We start from the raw sequence: 14,167 nt of genomic DNA on the forward strand, positions 1-14,167 counted from the left end.
TTCACAATACCTGGGGCTCCTTACCAATATTCCCCCTTTCGCATTCTCCACCAAAATGTTGTACCAAATAAAAGCAAGCAGGATCTTATGAGGGGGATAAGGCAAAAAGCCACATTTATTGTAAAGATAATAATAAAAAATAAAGAAAAGATAGAAGCAAACAACGTTGTTTAACTTCTTATTCCTAACACTACTTAACCCTTATACACTTATATATATATATATATATAAACCATTCATTCATACATCCATTCATTCAAGTTCTGTGTATAGTTACCAGCCTGGAAGTTGCTTGTGACAGGATACTGGCCAGGTACTCTGTACACAAGTGATGGTAGTGGGGAGCGAAGTCCTGATCAGATGCGCATCTGAAGCTCCTGGTAGGCTGGCAGCAGAACCTTGGACTCTGATTCCATAGTTTTTTAGTCCAGTTCTTATAGGAATTTCTTCCTATGCCAGTCTATGGAAATTGCTGTATCATGCTGATGTCTCCAGGGTGGCTGCCAGGTGCTCATCAGTGATCTCATCGGGTGGACCTCCAGTTTCTCCACTTGACACCTTTTGGTTGCACTGGCACCTGACGCCTTCTTCAGCCCTTTGTTGCTGTATTCTCAGGCTGGCACCTCTCAGAGCCATTCATTCATCATCCAAGCACTCTCTCATACATTCATACAGTATTTTGTATAATAATAAAAGTTGTAGTTACAGAAAGTTTCTGGGTGGTATTGCTTAAAACATTCTCTGAGTGCTGAATAAAGTTACAATGTTTTAAAGAGAACAGGCGTCAATTAAGTAACAATGCCCTTAGTCAATTACAGGGCTTGGCTCCCATAGCAGAGTTAGTGGCTTGACAATGCATTGTTACAATGTATCTCTGCAATGTCAATTTCAAGCAGCCCCTTGCACAAGCTTGAGTATGCCCTGGAGCACAGAGGGGGGGGCTGTTTCTGGTTACATAGGATTATATTTTTAACAGTTCTAAGTTACATTACCTAATACATTATATTCTAAAGGGACAATAATAATCATAAATCTAAACATTTAACAATCTTAACAAATAATAATAATAATAAGAAGAATCTTAATAAATCTAAACACTTTAAGTTGTGGGGAACAAATTATGGGGAGTCACTTCCATTTGGAGGAATCATTTTCAATACATTAATATGTTATCCCTACAACATCAAAATCTATCTAAAATACTATGGACCAAAGTATAGATGTGAATCCTAGTGTAACACAAGACTTTCAGCATTCAGGAGTTAGGAGTGCTGGGGGAGAGAGTGGAGCAGCAGCAGTTATTGTATCTTTACTAACAATGGGGCAAGTGTTCCCTCAGCATTGCTCTTCTGGCATAGGGCCATGATCCAACATTGTTTTGAGGACACAGGATCATAATCACAACCTCTCTGGGGCATTCAGCACTGCAGGAAATGAGGCAGTAGCATTTTGGCTGTTTCCCACAATGTTGTACTGGTAAGCTGTGGCAGACCAGTTTCTTGTGTTTCTCCTCTCTAATTTTCTACCTCTGACCAGGGCAGGCATAACAAAACGCTGCACGTTTGATTTAGATGACTCCAATATAAACTTGGCTTCTTTTTTTGTTACTGCTTCTGTGCTTTCTAATGTAATGTTAGAATGCCTGACTTCACGCCAATTTATGTGTTGCCAACTGAAGGCAGGGGAGTAAGTCTCACACTTCTCCAGCAAAATGGGGGCAAAGAGTACAGCAAGACATTATCATACATATCTTCTTTTCACACCTCTGTGCCTCCCTACTTCAGTCATTAAGTTAGTAGACTAATCCATCAACAAGCAATACAAAGCAACAAACATGAACACACTTCTCCTAAGGACTCAGCAAATTATGCAGAAAAAAATAAGAATATCTTAACTGCCAGCAAATTTGCTCGACAGGGTTGCTGGAAAATGCAAGCATTCTGCCTGAATAATGATGAAAGATACTCTTTAAAATGATAACCTGAATCTTAGGGAAATGTCTTGGGATACAGGACAGACTGTTAAGTACTTGCTGGTTTATGTTAAAGCTTAAGGGAATACCTACATGACATATCCCTGTGCATAAGCTGCATGCAAAGCAGAGGTTTAAAATCCTGATAGACACACAATAGGGCCAGGTGTTCATTTCAAGCTCTCTTTGTTTCTTTTTGTCACATTTGATAGTAGGGCATGCCCCACCAAAGTCAACAGTGAATCAGCAGTAAGATCCCTAGATTGCAAACTGTTGAAACCAAATGGAAAAGCTAAATGGAAAAGTACTAGGAGGAATTACGTTAAAAAGGACTTATTGTTTCCTCTGTGTTTCCACTTGGTCACTGCTAGATTATATAGTTTAAGAGTCTCATATGCTGCATACATCTTCAATAGTAGCCATGATGATAGAATTTGGCCCATCATTTGTTGTCTGTCCAAATCCAGGAGCTTGCATAATATCACAATGGTGTGAACTACAGGATGAATAATAGTCACTCAGATTAGGAGACACTACATTGCATGCCAAAAATTTATATTGTACATGAACACAGTATTTTTTTAAAAAAAGTTTAACACATGAAAGTACTTACTTGGATGGGAGGGTTCTTTGTCAGAAAGAATTTACTTGGAATCGCCACCTCAATCAGGTCTTTGATACAGATGATGGTTTCATTGATTTCTGTATAAACATTAAAGTTCAGCATGTTATTAGAGGCAAGTTAAAGTCTGTCTGTGGCTCAGCTCCCCATCTGTAAAATGGGGGAAATAGCACGTCCTTACCTCACAGATGCATTGTAAGCATAAGTATATAAAGACTGAGACATTCAGATAACATGGTGATATCAATACCGTAGATAGTTATGGCCTCAGACCAGGTTCACTGGCAGGCTTTTAAAGCTAAGCAAATGAGCATAGGCCAATTTATGGTTTCAATGCACAGTCAGATGAAATGTGGAGATTTCATCTGAGATTCGTTTTAAGATTTTTGGAATTCATTTACATCCCCTTTGTGCATATGAATTGCTATACAGTGCATGATTCAGGTTAAAATTATTTTATAGACCAGGTTTAATCCTTATGAAAGATCATGTGGTTTAGATATGTGGCTGCAATGCTTGCTTTCTAGTCTTGAAGCTTAACTCTTTCCCAAAGTGCTAGTCTTTAGACATGTGAGGCTATCACAAATATGATGTCTAGTTCTCTGTAGTGATTGGCTTAATACATTGTGATGGATGAAATATGAAGCTTGATGGCATTTTATGAGAGTGAAATAAAGTTATGTAACCTGACCCAAGGTGACTCTGCATCCAGTATGTATTGAACAAAAAGCCTTCTCCATTGAAGGTTGAAACTTCTTACACACAAAGAAAAAAAATTCTGTAACAAAAATCAGGGAACAAACAGAGCTGAGAAAAAAAATCAAAATTTCCATTTCATATTCTTGACAAAAATCAAAATATTATTTTTTTTGAAAAACAAAAAGTTCTGAAAAATTTCTATTCAAAGAAATGACAGAACAAAATATTTTGATATTCCTTAATAAAAAAAAATGTGTTGAGTGAGGAGGACATTAAACTGTCTCTGCTTAAGTGCTATGGTGACTCTCAGGAGTAGTAGTTGAGGTGCTTCATACCCTCATTCTTTTCTATGGGCTGAGCTCCCTGGTTGGACTATATCCTCTATGATGTGAAGTCCTGTGGCACCTTATAGACAAACAGATTTATTGGAGCATAAGCTTTCCTGGGCAAAGATCCACTTCGTCAGATGCATGTCTGACAAGTCCTGTGACTCCCACAATGCACCACACAATTTGGTAACATAAGAGACTATGGTACATAATGAGAGATGTTGTCTGGACATAGAACCTGCCTCACATGGGGTATACAGCAGGTGAACTACAACTCCCATGAGGCATTGTGTAGATTTAGGCAAATACAATTTAATGTCAATCTCACTTGAAATTTAATAAAAACATTTTAATAAACAAACTGAAATAACTCCGGTCGGCTGAGCCCACGAAAGCTCATGATACCATCTACATGTTTTGTTAGTCTATAAAGTGCTACCAGACCAGTTGTTGTTTTTTTCTGAAATAATTCAATTTGGGATAAAGCTTCCCAAAATGAAATATTATATTTCCTAATGGAAAACTGAAAGATTTCAGCAAAATTACCATGTCCCTTTTTGCAGAAAGTAAATTTTCCAGTGATAATTATTTTGACAGGAAATCAATGACCAGCTCTATGAACAAGCTGATGAGTGCAGCTCACTTATGAGTTTACACAGTTATGCCCAGGGACTTCAGGAAACAAAATAACATATGTGGTTTTGCATGTCATATGTTACAAGGCTTAGACAAGTTGAACTTACATTAGTTTTATTTTTAAGACACAATTATCCTCTTTGGGCCACACTATGACTCTCTTATCCAAAGTGCAGATTTACTTTATATATTCTGCATTGTTCTATGTACAGAATCAGTATAGAAAATGCTTTAGGTAAGCCCTACTTTGGACAGGAATATTTTGCTTCTAGTGTTAGTGTAGTATACATTCCTTTTGGAAAAATAATCAGTCATTTTAGAGACACTCATATAGTATTCGTTGTTGTTCATACTAGTCTTTCAATGATACTGGAGAATCTTTGGAATGAAAATGATTCATACAATACATAGCAATGTCCCAACGAGTCAAGGCTTACTTTGGAATCTTTAATCCGTGGTTTCTTGTTGTAAATTGTCATGTCTCTGTCCCAACCTATTATGTTAAGACCTATTTTAGCAATTCCTTAATTCACAGATCACTGGACCAATAAGCTCCAAAAGGTCATATTGGCATTCTTAAGAATCATTGAAATAATAAACCAACACAGCTCCTTTCTCTCTAGCACTAACAGGGATACAATAGTTTTTTATGCACAATTGTAAAAGATCCTCTGCACTACAATATTTCTATTATTTTTGCCTTTTCTTTAACAGAACCTATTTTTTAAAAAAATTATATGGTAAGCTTTTTGTGGGCTTGAGAAATTTACATCCTGGGAGTAATTCTCAGGGACAAAAAGCCTCACACTCTCTCTCACACTCTCTAGCTTTTTAATATATTAAATAATACATTAAAATAATAACAATGATGATAATGGATCAAATCCTGATGTTATTCAGGAAAAATTCCTGTTGACTTAAATGGGAGTGTGCCCAGGAACTAGATGTTGGTTCATACTGAGCTTGGGTGTTTGTTCATGCTGTTTAATACAAGACCAGTGATAAGTAAAAGTATCCATCCATCAGTGGTTTGACAAGGATAAGAACCTTGAGACATTAGTCTGCAGGGCCAGTGTAGTTCCAGCTGGGCCTGAAAACATACTTGGTGTAGTCTCAAGAGAGAAATGAGGAGGAAGAATAGCTTTGGGTTTGATACCCATTCCAAATTTGGACTGACTGCTTATTCACAAATCTCAGGATGGCACCTAGTTGAAAATAACCCAGGGCACCAAGAAAGTTCTTGCTGAGTTTCTCTGGTTCTTCACTGAGATGATGCTGCAGGTGCTAACACTGAAACTGCCTAGTGACATAAGTGTCTCCCTTTGAAGATGATTCTTCTGGGTCGAGTTCTTGGCTGCTCCAGCCAGAGTTCTTATAGGTAGCTGATGACTTCACCCATATAGTAGGCCATACTCAGGAGCTACTGTTTAGAAAGCAGATTGGAGAGGTAATGATGACAAGCTTATTATGGGCTGATCATTCCCTCCTGTGATTTGAGACTGAGGCATTCTTAGCCCATCACACTTAGACATCTTATAACAGACTGCCCAAGGAGATGGTTTTAGAAGGTACTGATGAAGTGTACTCTTAGCTAATGGCTAACGGATTATGACATAAAAAAGAGAATGCTGTCTTATGCCCTGGTTGTGTAGGAATCAATGAAAGGTTTCTTTGCCTCTTCTAATGCATATTATAAGTCATAACAGCAGTATTATTCCAAGTAATAGAGAACTTGATTCATCCTGGAGGCTTCTGCTGGTTACAGAATTTACTTTTTTCTTGCAATGAAGAATATTGAAGTTACTTTGTGGGCAAACATCAGACTGAAGCTTGCTGTGTCCAGAGAGTCACTCAGTCTTTGAATGAGTTTCTACTGATGTTACTTGCTAGGATTTTGGAGGTTACTTGCTAGGATTTTGGAGGTGGGTGGGGGACTTCAGGCCACTCTCTGTGAAGTAGATGCATTTCCCACAGGGCTGTTTAAAGCCTGCAGGGAAGATAGTGACTCAGTCAACTGACAGTATTGTCCTGTCTTTTGCAAAGATTTATTGAGGTGGTGGTTGCAGAGCAGACAAGGCAGTATTTGCTGACTTTATATTCCCTGACTTGGCTGTGAGACAGAGACTGATATTTTAGCACTGTTTGATGAGTGGCTGTTCCTGGCTGTGGATGAAGTCAGTGAGCCTGACAAGAGTTGGCATAAGTCAGGGTACATCTAGACTGTACGCCTTTTTTGACAGAGGCTTTGTCGACAATACTACAATCAGTAATGCTGATAAAGCAAGCTGCTTTTTCGAAAGAGTCTAGACGCTCTCTTTCGAAAAGCACAGTTTGCATGCAATAGCGCCTTTTTTCAACAGAGTACTATAGAAAAAAAGCGTTATTCATCGTAGAATGAGGTTTATCGCCGTCGACAAAACTGCCGCATTCTGTCAACTCACTGTTGACAGAATGCGGCGGTAGTGTAGACGCAGGTATAGTTTTGTCGACAAAAGCCCACTTTTGTCAACAAAACCCTGTAGTCTAGACACATCCTCAGTGCCACCAGCTGAAGGTATGAAGCAACACACACACATAATGACCTATCTAGATTTTCAAGTTGCCTTTGATGCAACTGATGACAAGATGTTGCTTACAAAGATGCTATCCTTAGACAGACTGAATGCCTTGAAGGGATTTAACTCCTATGGAAGTGTGCAGAGGATGATTATGGGCAATTATCCATCTCAGTGGCTCTGTCTTATTGGGGCATTATAGAAATGATCCCCAACAATTTCCATGCCAACATCTTTCCCCAGAGGATCAGGACTAGCTGCCTCGGGCAAGACAGAGATAACTTTGCTGAAGCTGGAGAAAGCAATAGAAAAGATTGCAAGAATTCTAACATCATCCTTCATTGAAGTTTTCTGTATCTGTGAATCAGATTCACAAAATAGTCTCCTTAGAACCAAACATGCTGTTGGATACTATGTCACATCAACAAGCACACTTTCTCAATTGCACTAGATAAAAGTGAGGTATATTTAGAATGTTGCAGTTGTATCTTTTCTGTTCTAGCCCTTCTTACTTTTGGCTACATCTAGACTATATCCCTTTTTCGGAAAAGGGATGTAAATTAGACGTATCGCAATTGCTAATGAAGCGGGGATTTAAATCTCCTGTGCTTCATTAGCATAAAAATGGCTGCCGCTTTTTTTCAGCACGGAGCTTTGCCAGAGAAAAGTGCCAGTCTAGACGCTGATCTTTCGGAAAATAAAGCTTTTTCCGAAAGATCCCTTATCCCTTATTTCAAGAGGGATAAGGGATCTTTCGGAAAAGGCTTTATTTTCTGAAAGATCAGAGTCTAGACTGGCGCTATTCTCCCGCAAAGCTCCGTGCCGAAAAAAAGCGGCAGCCATTTTTATGCTAATGAAGCGCGGGAGATTTAAATCCCCGCTTCATTAGCAATTGCGATACGTCTAATTTACATCCCTTTTCTGAAAAAGGGATGTTGTTTATACGTAGCCATGATGTTTGAAAGGCTACAGGGAGGATTATTTGCTAAACTTGCAGAGGGGCAACAAAGATAGTGTTAGCTCTCATTTAGCATGCTTGCAGTAGAGTCACTCCTCTTGTGCAAAATACCAATTCCTGTTAGCTGCAGATAGTTTATTCCACTCCAGTACAAACATTTAATTTTGGCTGCCAGTTATGGCTGGCACAATAAGCTACAAATATTTTTTCCATATTGCAGACAGCGAGTCCTTTGAGGTTTATGAGCAATTCTTGCTTCAGTAGAAGCCACTCATGAGCAGCCTTATATGCTAATTGTCCTCTAAAATGTCACAGTGGTTATTGGTTTTTAATTTACATTTTGGAATGACTTATTAGCTGAAGGTACTTTCCATGGGCAGTTGGGATTTACGAGGGGGTTTAATTTCTGTATCTAGTTGCTACCAGAGAGCATATCTAATTTAAAATAGCTCATATTTCTAAAACTGAAGCAGGCAGGGGGAGAAGACAGACAGCTCCCTTCCCCCCCTTTCCAATAAACCATCTCCTTTAGGGCTACCATATTTGAACTTTCAAAAAAGAGGACACTCCTGAGAGGGAGTGAATCTGTATCAGTATCTACCAACTCAGGTTGTATTAATGTGTTTTTTATATATGGTAACCCTAGTTTAGTCTCCATTTCTTAGCAACTTGGTTAGTGTTCATATGGACTGAGGCCAAAGACTGCTTGCAGGAGCCAAAGTATCAAATCACAGAGTTGTTGACTCGAGTCCCAGGACTTGAATTTGAGTCCAACTTAAGTTGCCTAGTGACTCGACTTCAGACTTGACTTAGGTTAATTGTTTGTGACTTGAGACTCGACTTGAAACTTGCTAATTTTGTTAAATCAACTTGGTGAAAAAATTGTCTGAAAGTGCCGATATTGATGGCTTGTACAAAAGTGACTTGACATTTTTAAAATTAAGACTTGAGACTCGACTTGGGACTTGACTCGAGAGTGACTTTAGGGACTCGAGATTCGACTTGACATTTGAACTGTATTGACTTGAGACTTGACTTGGACTTGACAATGACGACTTGAAGACAACACTGTCAAATCATATATGTCCATGATTTGGCAAAACGTGAGGCTGAGGTTTTCAAAGTAGCCTATGGGGGGAGATGCCTAACAGTTAATTGTAAGAGGAATTAGTAAAATTAGTGAAAACAGAATTTCTCAAAACTGGATTCCTTCTTCATGTAAGCATCAAGGAAGACCATGTCTCTCCCTGTGATACATTTTTCATAGGGGAATACTGAAAGAAGGGATGTCCCGAATCCACAGAAATCCTCTTGTAAAAGAAACTTGTGCATGTTCTAGTACTTTGCACTTTAGTAGCAGCTTCCTCCTAAAAGTACTCTCAGTTAATGCCTTTAACAAGATTGGGCATGTTGAATTTGTCCCCTCGTGTCCTGAGGGCATCATGCTATAAACACCTTGCCTCAGTTTCTTCTTTTGAACAGTTCAAGAAACTCAAATGCTTTTATCCATGTTGTCTGTTCTTTATTCAATTAACAAACATTCAAAATAAAATTTTCCAGGCTATGCAAAGCTGAGAAAGGTTTCTCTTCCTCCAGCCAGGCCTTCCAGCCTAAAGCCTTTCCTGCTGTGGTAGGCTATTTTCAGCCCCTGTCTGGCTAGACTCTCAGTCCTAATGCCCAGGATTCTGCTATAGCCTGCTCAAGCCTAGCAGTCTGTAATCTCAGAGCATTTCCTCCTTCTTTGCAGCCTCTTTTGTTTTTAATTTATACTGCATGAACACCTAGTCATGGTTTGCTGTAAATCAGGGGCATAGCACTCTTGGGTTTTTGCTTCACTGCTGAGCAGAATGCAGCCTGGCATTGTTTTTCTTGTGAATTACAGGCCACAGGGCAGATTCCATTTAAAAAAAATTATTTTCACTGTCTTCACCCCATACTTCTTTTCCAGGCAACCTCCTGCTATTTCCAGATTACTGTCTTCCAGCATGGACCCAGCAACTCTTTGCACCACTATGGTGAGGAGTGCAAGTATGCTCATTCTACTTGAGCTGTATGCCAGCTCTCAGAGCCAGATGAATTCTGCATCGGAATTCACCCCTCACACCACTGAGCAGATGATAAAGGAGCAGGACAATGTTCTATATACAGCAGCAGCTCCTATGGCAGCAGGATGACAGGGTGGTGGTGGCAACAGTAGCAAGAGGAGGAAGAACTAGACAATACCGAGCTGTTGGAACAAGAATCTGATTGATATTCCTGGGTCTTCTACTCAGCATTCAGCACCATTCCTGGGTCTGGGGAACCAGCGTGGATTAGTGAGAGAGGATTATTCTGCAGACGAGGGACAACCTACAGTGGTGAGAAAACTTCAAGATGGTGTTACCCGGGGTTAAGAATAAGGTATGGGTAAAGATTTGGTTCGCCTAATCTGACTAGATAGTTCTATCTTTGTCCTCTACCCTGGTCACAGAGGTTGAGAGCTATGGAGCTCTGTCTCTGGAGGCAGACCTTGGGAGTCACAGCTGTCACACTTACACTGAGGGTGGTACCAAAATAGAACAATTTTTATTATAATTGGTATTAAGATTGCAAACAATACAAAACATAGGGCAAGGATTGCACAAATTAAGGTGACCAGAATTTGAAAATGAGTGAGGAGGACACTAAGTTGACAAAAAAGACATACTTGTATATTAGGGTTACCAGAGAGTCTCCAAAAAATATTTTTGGTTGAGCAAAAAAAAGGAACACGGGATTTTTTTTGGCAAAGTAGGACAAAAGGAGGACAGAATTATTGGAGAGGACAAGCCCCTCAAAAGGAGGACTGTCCTCCTCAAAAGCAGGATGTCTGGTCACCTTACACAAATGGATTCGATCATCCCGAAAAGTAGCATAAATAAGCCTGAGTATACAACTGTAATGATCTAAGTATACAGTTACCAAGTATAATACCATACTGACATACACCCTTCTGGAGAACCTGGGCATTCGAGGACCAGTCCATGGCCGCTGGTGGAACGAGGATCCCGGTGAAGTATGATAGAGGAAACTTGGAAAGAATAAGTAAAAGAAAGTGTTTGAGGTAGATAAACCTCAAACAGAAAGTCCCTAGTGAGGAAGCAAAATCCTACTGCACAACCACTGTCATAGAGTCTCATAGGCCTTTTTGTGTCATCTTTAGCCAACCTCTCAAGGCCAAAAAACAGATTTCTGCACCCTGAGATCTTTGTGGCTACATGTATTTGATTGGATGATTAAATTGGGACATCCTTTTGAATAGGCATGAAAAGTTCACTTGATGCCCTCTTGTACACATTCCCAGAAGTGGGAAAAATGGGAACTTGTGGTCAGGTACCAATGCCTTCTGTTTCTTTGATGAGGTTGTCAATTTGGCTGGATCATTACATTTTGGACCCTTTTTGAGCTGACGAAATACTGACTCACATATTATCACCCCAATCTGGCCGTTATGTGTGTCCTGACCCGACTGAAGATTCCGCCACAAATCCTTTCACAACTTCTAAAATTTATAAATGGAAGGGATAGATAGATAGATAGATAGATAGATAGATAGATAGATAGATAGATAGATAGATAGATAGATAGATACTCTTACTTATACTTATAACACTACTGCTTATGCCAACTTCTTACAGGATAGAATCCCTGTAGACTCTTGCATTACTGCTAGAATAGTGACAAGGTAAAGTATTATAGGTTTACAGGTTCACAGGCTGCAATGACATTGAGATCCGTGCAGAACTGACCCTGGAGCTTCAGCAACAACGTACCTACATGTGGTGCTCATACCTATGTCACTGCCATCTGGAAGCTGGCCACTCCGAATGTTACCAAGCTGTAGCCCTACCAATGCAGCCCAGGTAGATCAACTGCTGGGGGCCATTCTGATGCAGATCTGCCATTGATTAGGTGCTGTCTAACTAAATCACGAAGCTGGGTAATGCTTAGGAGATTATGTAAATGTTCTCAGTGCCTAGAGGTGAAATTTGAGAGATGAATGGGAGCATCTGGATCACTGCTGCCGGGATGCAGGGTGCAGACGTTAGGAACTGCTGCTGCTCCCAGTAACCACTATTGTTCCAGGGCTGAAGGAGATAGCTGGAACCCAAATTATGGGATTGCAGGGCTGGTGGCCTAGCTGAATCATGATTTTCAGGAGAGAATTATGTCTCAGGATTGCATTCATGGACTGCCTCTGCATCCCTGTTTTTTTCCATGCTCTCTTGTGCCTGGGACAGCTACATTCTTTCCCCCCTCTCAACCGCCCAGATCCTCATATACAGCCTGCATCTCTCAGCCAGCCTAGTGTCTGCATTGCAGTATGTTAGCAAGACTAACTCACCAAGACAGGGTATTGGCAATCCAAGCTGGCAGGGAAAACAGGCTCAGTGGGGGCTCAGCACATCAGGTAATGTTCCCAAGGGGGTCCTGCCCTGTCACAGAGCATGGGCAGGAGCATCGTTTGTGCCTTAGCACAAAGTACACTCATACCTCATGTAAACTATGCGGACGAGCCACATTTCTTTTCCTGTGAGCACTATCTCAACAAACTGCTGAAATTTGCACAAAAGAATGCTTTCACTATTGGAATACTGGGGGTGGGGAGGGGAAAGGAAGCAGGAGTAGGACTGCAGCATGCTGGAAGCAGCACAAAGGAGAGCAGGGTAGGGGGGAGGTGAGGCCTGTTAGCTCACACCTGCCAACAATAATAATACATTTCAAAGATAGGTACTTGCATGCCAACAAGTTTTCTCCATAGGATTGGACTCTTCAGTTCTGACCTGGGATTCTAGCTGGGACATGATCTCAGTCTATTCAGGACAGGAATGTGTCCATAGTAGCAGGGCAAGACAGTCCAGCAGCTGCCATCAGGTCCCTAAAAGATCTTGACTCTCAGGGGACAGCTCTTCTCTGGCATCCTCCTGCTTATTCTCTAATGGGTTGAGGCCACTGTCCTTTGAGGGAAGGTGGGGGATTGTACAAAAAGTGGTACACAGCAATTGTGTGCACATGAACAAAAGCCTAAACCAGTTCAAAGCAAACATAGTTCACTTTGCAAGAGAACTCCAAAGTTCACACAAACGTGGAGTCTGTATGCAGTGATAGGTTGCATCATGTGTATGCAAGCATTTTCAATCCATTTCAATCAATTTTTACACTAAAAAGAAGCAAGAGGGCACAATGCTTATCCTCAGTATTACGTATGATTGGAACAAAATTCTGAAGTTTTTATTCATGCGGAACTTTCTGAAGTAAATGAGGATACTTACATGGAGAGGGTGAGCAGGATTTGATCTGGGCAGGGGTAAGCAGTCACAGTCTACAGGGCTGACAAGAGTCTTTGCTAGGCCCTGAAGGGGAGCTGGATCCAGGCCCCACAGAAGGGGCGGGGCCTCAGGCAGAAGGGGCTCCCAGTCAGCCTTTCAGTGCTGCTAGAGCTGCAGAGCGCTTGCAATTGGGGGCTCTGGAGGCAATTTAAAGAGCCCAGCGCTCCAATGCTGCCTTTAAAACTTTTCCCAAGCTATTAGCGCTTCCTTAGAGAAATCTTTTCACAGGGTACAGTCTCCTCTGTGCCCTTATGTGTGACCACATGCTCAAGCTCTTGCTTCTATTCAGCTTCTGCCTCTCCTCGTGTCAGAAGTCAAGTTGTTTCCCCTGTGAACATCTAGCTGAATTTGCCCTATTACACACCTTCATTCCAAATTCAGATTATTTTAAATTAAAAGTGGGCAAAGTGAGACTCAATCAATGAAAACTAAATTGAATGAAAACCATAACCAGACTTAGGCTATTTCTGTGCACAAGTGCAGTGAACAGGCACACAGTGTACCCTGTTTAAAGCTCGCCTATCACTCTGACGAGCAGCATTCTGTTGCATGCTGTTCTTTGTCATCCTCCTGTCAGATCTTTCTGGAAGAAAACATGTAGCACCCCCTTTTACAGATTGTCAGAACTTTTTCCTTGGGTACTGACCATCTTCATTAACAGGTTGAACTGTTTTTCAGATGTTTCTCTCAGAAGTCAATATGCAAGTAGCACAATTATACTCATATCATATTTCAGCATTTTGGATTATGAACATTATCCTTTGATATAAAATCTTCTTCTCCTCCCTGTTTCCATGTTGAGCATTTCAGAGTATTAACCTATTAAAATGGGTGTTAGAGTGTGTCTAGTCAAATGGGTTAACAGTGTTGCTCTCATTTCTAAAGAACTATTATCCTCCAGATTGTGGCTTGAGTCAGCATCCCTTTTAGAGAAATGTCATTAGTAATTTACTAGTTTCCTCAACTCAAGAAGTCTTATAGCCATTTAAAAATGAGCAAATTGAGGAACAGAGAGCTTGTGAGAGTTACTGAAAGTCACAGTGAACTT

The 14,167-nt window shown here is 40.5% G+C and overlaps 1 long non-coding RNA gene across 1 annotated transcript in view; it reads right to left on the bottom strand.

Annotated features, from left to right (window-relative positions):
- LOC112545606 (uncharacterized) overlaps window positions 1-12,711 on the bottom strand; it is a 34,213-nt gene extending 21,502 nt beyond the window's left edge. The window contains exons 1-2 of the long non-coding RNA XR_003089135.2: window positions 12,574-12,711; window positions 2,586-2,674 (exon numbers count right to left, since the gene is read on the bottom strand). This is a non-coding gene — a long non-coding RNA (uncharacterized LOC112545606). The remainder of the gene's footprint in view (window positions 1-2,585; window positions 2,675-12,573) is intronic.
- Between the last annotated feature and the right edge of the window lie 1,456 nt (window positions 12,712-14,167).

This window comes from Pelodiscus sinensis, chromosome 3, assembly GCF_049634645.1.
Source record: "Pelodiscus sinensis isolate JC-2024 chromosome 3, ASM4963464v1, whole genome shotgun sequence".
Taxonomy (NCBI): Eukaryota; Metazoa; Chordata; order Testudines; family Trionychidae; genus Pelodiscus; species Pelodiscus sinensis.